The sequence below is a fragment of the Mizuhopecten yessoensis genome, unplaced genomic scaffold, assembly GCF_002113885.1.
Source record: "Mizuhopecten yessoensis strain PY_sf001 unplaced genomic scaffold, ASM211388v2 scaffold2977, whole genome shotgun sequence".
NCBI lineage: Eukaryota > Metazoa > Mollusca > Bivalvia > Pectinida > Pectinidae > Mizuhopecten > Mizuhopecten yessoensis.
The window spans coordinates 10,081-18,518 of NW_018404814.1; the positions used below are offsets into that span (position 1 = coordinate 10,081).

Below are 8,438 nucleotides of genomic sequence, written 5' to 3' on the forward strand. Positions count from 1 at the left end.
GTGCCGGGGCTATGCTATTTAAATTCTATGTGATGTTTATGCACGCGTTCTTAATCTGTTACGTTGTCGGTCTAATGTTACGTATATGTTATTATGATGTGTTTCAAACAATACAGGCTCTAAATAAAATGTGAGAATTGCATTGCCAATTGCGATATCATTTTTACTTATAACAGAGCTGACTTTCAACGACACCTGCACAGACAAGGCAAGCTGTATCGATGGTTTGGTTTGTAAAAATGTAGGAGATCACTTGTGCAGATGTAACGACGAAGCCAACTCGTTCTGGAATTCAGATGAAAATACCTGTAAAGAAAGTACGTTCGATTGTTTTATTTAGGTTTGTGTTTAAGTAACAAGTATTGGTTATTAGTCGGGTGCGTCGTCATCAGAGGCGATTTATGTAATTGTGTACGTTAATCGGACTATCAGTATGAAATATTTTGATCGCCTGTGCATATAGTAAATGTACTTGAAAATTTTAAGACTTTTTTCTGTATCCTAATGCTAACCTGTTTTAAAATGCTGTGCTATTTGTACTATGAACGCTAGACATAGTACGTATATGTTTATATATATATATATATTCTTATACAAAATATGAATATTGTCATATACAAAACATGTATAATATATTCATATACAAAATATGTATATATGTAAATTCATATACAAATTATGTATCTATATAGTCATATACAAAAGTCGTTAGCAGCTTTGGCCTCGAAGACATTATGTATACATGTAGGCTGTAATTGTTTCCTTTTATCACTTAGTAATACATGTACATTTCATTGACAGGTGCAATTTGCATTTACAACAGACACGTGCATGTTCGAGGAAAGAATGTGTCTGCATTGTCGCTATGCATGTTATCGAAAGAGGCGACTAATTTGGGACCTTTCGAAATTGGTAGTGTTCTATTTTGTCCTATAGTAGCAGTGTACAGTAGCGTACGATGGCCATGGGTGATATTTTTGTACAATGAATAACCCCTGTAATATTACATGTATCAAAAGTTTTTAAAAACATCAGCTTTAAAATTGGCATATACATGATAAATTGAACTATGTGGGCTTCATATTTGAAAAAAAATCGAATTTGGTTTGAGACTACATTTTGGCCATTTACGAATCTGTGTCTACACAACAAAAGCTAGCTTTTCATGTAGTCTTTATTTTGTACTCAGCACATGTGTAAATATTGTGAAAATTGTAGTTTGACGATCTATGCTAAAACGTGAGTATCTGTGAACGAGTAGGTGATATTTAATTTAAGACAGGTTTTAAGAAAAAAAAAACTACTTGCGTGGGTCAAGTTTTGGGTTAAAAATCATGTTTTTTTTGCATTCTTTGGCGTTTTTTGATGTGGTAACCATGGTTTTCACAAGTCCCAAATCTGGGGAACTTACTTTTTGAAAAATATTCATTCTTATAAAAAAACAACGTATTCATAATGTAGTTTATAAATATATCTATATATGTAGGTGTGTTGTGCAGGATGAATCCGTTATTCATGTTTATCCGAGACATGCCCTTTATTTTTAGGGTCAAGCCATTTCTACTGTACTCTGCTACCTATTATAAAAGGGGCATTGGAAAAAAACAACATTATCTGCTCCCTCCGTTGTAATGTTTGGTATATTTTTCTTTTTTTTCCTCACCTCCATACACTTCCCCTAAGGTATCATACTTTGTACGCTGTGGCAAAGGGTGTTAAACGCCAAATAAACAATTAAGGAAGCATATATGATAAGTATTTTTTTTAACTGAACCAGTTTTGTTTCATTTTCATTTCAACTGTATGAAGTAACGTGTACATAACTATACTTTACTTTTTGAGACAATGGCTTTCATATACCCTTATACTCATTGAAATAATCTACTGATACAGATAAGGTACTTGCAAGTAAATATGTAATATTAATTTTATCAAATACAAATGTATGTGTATTTTACTCGATTATGTTGATGTAGCCATTTCAACGAGAACTCGACGAGTCAAATATTAAAGATAGGGTATATACGTCGATGTCAAAACTGTTTGAAACAAGCAAGAAATATCAATGCGAGGAACCCGCGTGACTATTGGATATCGTACACATCGTTTTCACTATGGTCGCAGTCCCGCTTGGTAAGGTGTTTTCCATCATAACTTTGTTTCTGTTGTACGGATTTTCTCCAAACATGGCCAAAAGAAAGGTCCGAAGTTTCGTCTTTTATGATGTGCAACCAATTCTTCGGGATATTTTCCCGTTTTCAATTGATGCTCAAACAACCGGTCGTGAGCTATCGATTTGATGAAGATATCGTACGCACTTTTCTTATGTTTTTGAAGATATCGCAATGAAAAGTACTTGTTATCAGGGCTTAAAATATTACCCATTTACATTGGTTTAAAATAGCCTGCAGAATGGCACGATATATTTTCATAGTGAAAACGTCGTGTACGATATCCAAAAGTCACGTGGGTTCCCCGCATTGAATATGTATACATATATAAGTCAGCGTCGATAGTCTAGCCACCCTCGTCCCTTGCTAAACAAGGAAGTGTGAGATAACATGACAACTATGTATAAAAAAGACAAATGTGCCCTAAAATCATAGTTCGAAAGTATGACAAATAATTAATGGTATGACAAATAAATTAATGGTATGACAATCGGAATAGTGGAATTTTGATAGCATAACATTCGGAGTAGTCAGGTGAGCGATACAGGCCCTATGGGCCTCTTGTTTTCAACATTTGTAAACCATAATCATTTACAGATGTATGCATTGCCTGTGATTTCGTATCATGACAATTGAATAAGTGGAAGTTTGATAGTTTGACAATAGAACGGTTCGGTGGTACTGTAACTTGCTAGTATGACAATCGAATCAGTGATAACTTGATAGTATGACAATCGATTCAGTGATAACTTGATAATATGGCATTCAGATTAACGGTTGTTTGATAGTATGACAATCGCATAAGTGATAACTTGCTAGGATGACAATCGAACCAGTGATAACCTGATAGGATGACAATCGAACCAATGATAACTTGATAGTATGACAATCGAATCAGTAATAACTTGATAATATGACATTCAGATTAACGGTTGTTTGATAGTATGACAATAGGATTAAATGTAAATTGATAGTATGACAATCGAATTAGTGATGATTTGATTGTACGTGACATTCGGATTAGTGGTGGTTTTGATACTATGACAATCGAATCAGTGATAACTTGATAGTATGACAATCTAATTAGTGGTACATTCAGATTAGTGGTGGTTTGATAGTATGACAATCGAATCAGTGATAACTTGATAGTATGACAATCGAATCAGTGATAACTTGATAGGATTACATTAAGATTAGTGGTGGTTTGATAGCTATATAGTATGACAATCGGATAGGTGAAGGCTCGATTATTTTCTGATTGAAATATTTTCAATCGCGTTGCTGCGGTTATTCAAAGGATTAGTCATTAAACACAATTTGAGTGTGAGTTTCGTGTAATCTATTATTCGCGGATTTTATGTTTACTGGTCAATACAAATGTGCTATGGTAAGGATGGACATTGTTATTAAATTCGCGAAAAAAAGCTATGACCGCAAAAATTTGCACTCCGCAGAAAACATAATTTTACAGTATATGAGGATGCTTAATTTGTTTCAAGGCTTCATTTGTTTTTATATTTTATCAATATCATGTATAAAAATATGTCAATTTCTTATATTTGACAAATTATCGAAAATTGTCCAGTGAAAGATTATATTACTCAAGATTAGTAAATTAAAACAAAAAAGGTTAATTTTATCAATTAATGCATACCTACAACTGCGTGACCTTTAAAAGTCCAGTAGAAAATGTCATTCAACCTGTAGGTCAGCTGCAGAGAAGGAGTATTTCACTCGAGGAAAACCAATTTAGAATAAAAATACTCAAATTGCTTAAGTTTCTCATGTATACGACTGTCCCGAATGAATGAAGTATTTCTCTCTGTGAAGGATCGAGTTTCGAGACGAAATGTGCATCCAGTATGCACAACAGCTGCAATGACACTTTGGTATGCACAGACGAGGTTTCTGGTCCAGTTTGCAGGTGTAAAAAAGGGAACGTGTGGAATCGGAAGACAGAAACCTGCATAAAAAGTATGTTTACAAACAATATCACTTATATTTATTCATCATTTTTCATTTCTACAGTGAAAATGATTGTATTATTTGATATAACATAAAAAGATCAACCTTACAGTCTCAGAAAGTCAATGTTTGAATTATCCGTGTAATGTTCCCAATTATTAGAGGTAATGTACTACCGTGAACACGTCATGATGTATCCATACAACCAATTTTAAAGATATTCTATTATTTTGAAATCTTAATTTTATGTTTTTGCATATGATAATGATAGAAAATGTATGTTAAGGTGGCGCTTTAATACAAATAGTTTGAGTTGAACTTAGTCTAACAGAGATCGAACGGGTCACTTTCTGATATTGCGGTTGGAAAAAAAGGTGCCTTGACTATTGACCTAGATTTTGACTCCTTAAAATCATGTAACTAATTTGTTGATTACGTCACGAACTCCGCCTTTGTCTTAATATAATCGTACTTGTCTTTATTTCTTTCTCATACAGAATTAGAATATCCGTTTAACTGACTTTATGAGAAGAAATACAACATTTCTTTGTGGTTAATATTCTTTTCTGTTACTTTTCTTTGTTTCATCCAATTAACGACAGAAAACGTTCATAATTTTTGAGTTATGATCCAAGGAAGATAACTCTTAAAATTACTTAATAGTATACATATGTTAAATTTTCATGATTCTACCATTCGAAAATGTGTAAAGGAAAGTCATTAAAACAAAATGTCCTTCCATTGATTATTGACGGTGAATAGGTGATTCAAGGTTATTACTAAGGACACCCATACCACTCCCAAACCAGTAACTATGAATTAGAAACTTTTTTACCTACACGAGTAATTTTTTTTCATATACCTACACCCGTATAATTTCATGAATCATTTCTGGAAAGACATCAAAACCTTTAGAAAATTTGAAGCGTGAAAAAGTTTAACGTCAGTAAAAGTGTTGTAAAGGCGTCAGATCGGGATTCGAACCCTAGACCTCTGAGCACAATGGTAACCAATTAAGCTACCTGAAAGGTGGGAGATCCCTGGCGGCAAAGCCCCTCAATAGTTCTGTCTAAAACGAAATTAGGAGGGGAGGGTATACAGTACGTGTGAAAAATGACAGTGGAACTCTAGTATTTTTCTTGCAATGGGACAGTAATCCTTAACCCTCTCTCACCCCTATGTAACTTTAGTAGACTCTACAATGCATTGATCTGGATTAGTCGATTATGGTCTACAGTGGTGAAAGGGTTAACTATGGCTATTTATTATGTTCTCGCTTGTAGTGTCTCTAATAAATGAAAGCTGTGAATCAGATGACCATTGCATCAGAAACCTCGTTTGCAAAGGAACCGGATTCAGATATTGTACATGTGGAACCGACGTTGAATTTTGGAACACAAGAACAAGCGAATGTCAACAGCGTACGTCGAAAATATGTATTATATTTAATAAGAATTTGAACGTTGAATTGTCTTTTTGGTAAAGGTAGATTATGTTTAAATAATATGGTGAAGGCCATCGCGTTAAGGAGGGGTTTGCAATATATCCATTATTCTGACATTAAAGAGTGAGGACCAAAATCAAATCAGTACCTAAAAACGGATTACTTTTCTAGGTGATTTTTTTTTTTAAATGGGCCTTTTATTGTATAGAAAGTTTATGTTTTATAAAGATAAAGTTTAGAATTCAACGCCATAAACATTTCTGGTCGCAGAGAATAAATTTACGAATTTCCATAGCATTAAATACAAATGTGTGTTGTTAGACAATGAGGCGTGTGAGGACTATGTCTTCTGTTTTGGACGATAGAAATAAACACAGATTAAAGTAATATCTTTATTCATCCTTAAATCTAAGATCACGAAACAGTAAAATGCCCGAAAAGAAGCGTTCTATTGATTACAAAGTTCAAGCCGTAATCCGTTCTGGGTGCTGGTATTTGCACAAACCCTGAACTCTAAATGTTGACATCAGAGTTTCTTATAAAATAGATCTCACGTGCGCACCGGGTCTTAATATCGTTTGTAAGAACACCTATCGATATTCTTTCTTTTACATAGATATAAATGAATAAATTCATCTTCTGAATTTTCAAATAATTAATAAAATGGTTTTTTGGCGATATTTTTTGGGGTATTGTCATCCTTCGTTAACATGTTTGTGATGATAGCAAAAGTAAAACACAGACGGTGGCAAGCATATGTATAGTTATAATGAGGAGATCCGTTGTATAGGAATAACTTACTTATTCATCTTATTATATTTTGGACTTCACTTCCCAGGATCCTCATTTTCTGCTGTTTTCGTGTCCACGGTCCAAACCTTCGAATCAGCAAGAGGTTTCTGTACTACAAACCACAGTGGATATTTGGCTTCCTCTGATGAAGTTCGACATTTGTTCCCCGAATGTGTGACGATTGATACAAACATGTGGCTTGAAAAGTTGTCAGAACAGGACAAGGAAAACGGTAAAGACCATCACATTTGGAAGTCTCATTGTTTTCAACCTCAACTACCTGTAGCCGAGTAATCCCTGTAGCTCTGACCGTCGCGGCCTCTTCAAATAGAGGTTGACACGGACAACAGCACGATAGACATTGTCAAAGTGATTATACATGTATTGATGTGATACCATTGAATGCAATTAAACTTCCCTTCCTATTTTATCAAATTCCTTTATAAAGCCAAAGCGTTGCTGATTAAATTATAACGGGGCTAATTAATTATATCTTAAGCGAGTGTCATTAAATATGGTTATATTTTATACTGTATATGTTTACAGTTTTCCTGAATGAATTAAACATCTTCGCAAACCCGACAGAGAAAATATTATTGATATTCATATTAAACTATAAACCCGTAACGTCAGTCATACAAAAGATAAGACTCTATTCCTTTTGCGTCAAACAGTCTTAAATACATTTCTGCAATTATATAGGTGCACTTACAATTTATTACATATTTAATACATTTTATCAAAACAAAATTAAACTCTGTTGTAGAAATCACACAAGAACAGCTGTGCCCCTTTGGTATCGAGTCTAACGGAGCGTTGTATGTAAACCAAACAAACTGCTCAGAAACCTATAGTTTCCTCTGCGTCAGTAACGGTAAGTTGACTACGTTGTAATTCTTAAACACTAGCCTTTTTATTCCTGTTTAAAACAAATATTTTAAACTATTTCTTTAATACAAGATTTGTGTATTTTTCGTTAAAAAATCATGATAAGTCCGATCGTACTAAACAAATCTCAATGCTATATAGTTGTAGAATGTTACATGTAATAATACATTTTTTATAAGTTTTAGGAATGAATTTCATAAACCTCTTTATCTTCGTTGCATTCATACCAGTTCTGAAACTGTTTTTGATACGTGAATTTATTGAAACTGTTGGAAAAAATTGTATTTGATATTATGCGGGTTACATTTAATTACGTTAGTAGTAAATATTGCATCCATATTTTTGGATCTTTGTCAGTATACTACGAGAATTTATGTCTGTTGTTGTAAATGACTGATAAGCTGATGTGGTTCCTGAGTACTCTGTCAGTGATAGTGTAATTAAAATGCCTTTATTCCATCAGAGATTAGCAGTACCAATAGTGCCAACAGTTCCAGCTGTCACCCGTCAAGCCGACAGGAACAGGTGGACAAGGACATCTTGTTACCAGCTGCAGGTAAGCACATAAATTAACACACTTTTATATCTTTTAATTAAAACTCTTTAAGTTGGATCATATGTTTTCGTTTTAGNTTAACCTCTAATAACACATTAAACTACGTTTCAACACTGGGTAATCATAAGTCGTACGGAGTACCTTGGGTTCGGTGTTTGTGATGAGCTCCTTGTTTCGGTGATAAATTATTCACATATCAATTTGTTTGATAAGGGGAAACTTTATAGCACTCTGTCTGATATTTCTACTGACAAATATCAGGAGCCAAGGCCTGGTGAGTTTTCATCCATTATTGTCTAGGTAAACCTTTGACCATGTCCAGCTTTTAAGATGATCTCTGATCCATGCATAATCAATTAGAAGGAAATTCACTTCTGGTTTACATATCTTAATCAGTTAGCATTCCTCCGGTTCTTTTGAAAATGTTGCTTTAACATATTTGATCCATGTGACCTTTAAATTATATCAAGATTATTTATATGAGGAAATTTTATAGCACTCCATCCAAGATACATTACTTCCATACATCAGGACCTTGGACTTGACTTCAGTTTTCAAGAAGAAGTTATAAAAAAAATGTTGACGAACGGACGGCGGGCAAAGCACCATAAAATAACCTCAC

The 8,438-nt window shown here is 33.9% G+C and overlaps 1 long non-coding RNA gene across 1 annotated transcript; it reads left to right on the plus strand.

Moving 5' to 3' along the window:
• The first annotated feature begins 240 nt into the window (after nt 1-240).
• LOC110446751 lies at nt 241-5,539 on the plus strand. The gene is made up of 3 exons (XR_002462499.1): nt 241-317; nt 4,002-4,145; nt 5,420-5,539. It is a non-coding gene; the product is annotated as an uncharacterized LOC110446751 (long non-coding RNA).
• The last annotated feature ends 2,899 nt before the right edge of the window (nt 5,540-8,438 follow it).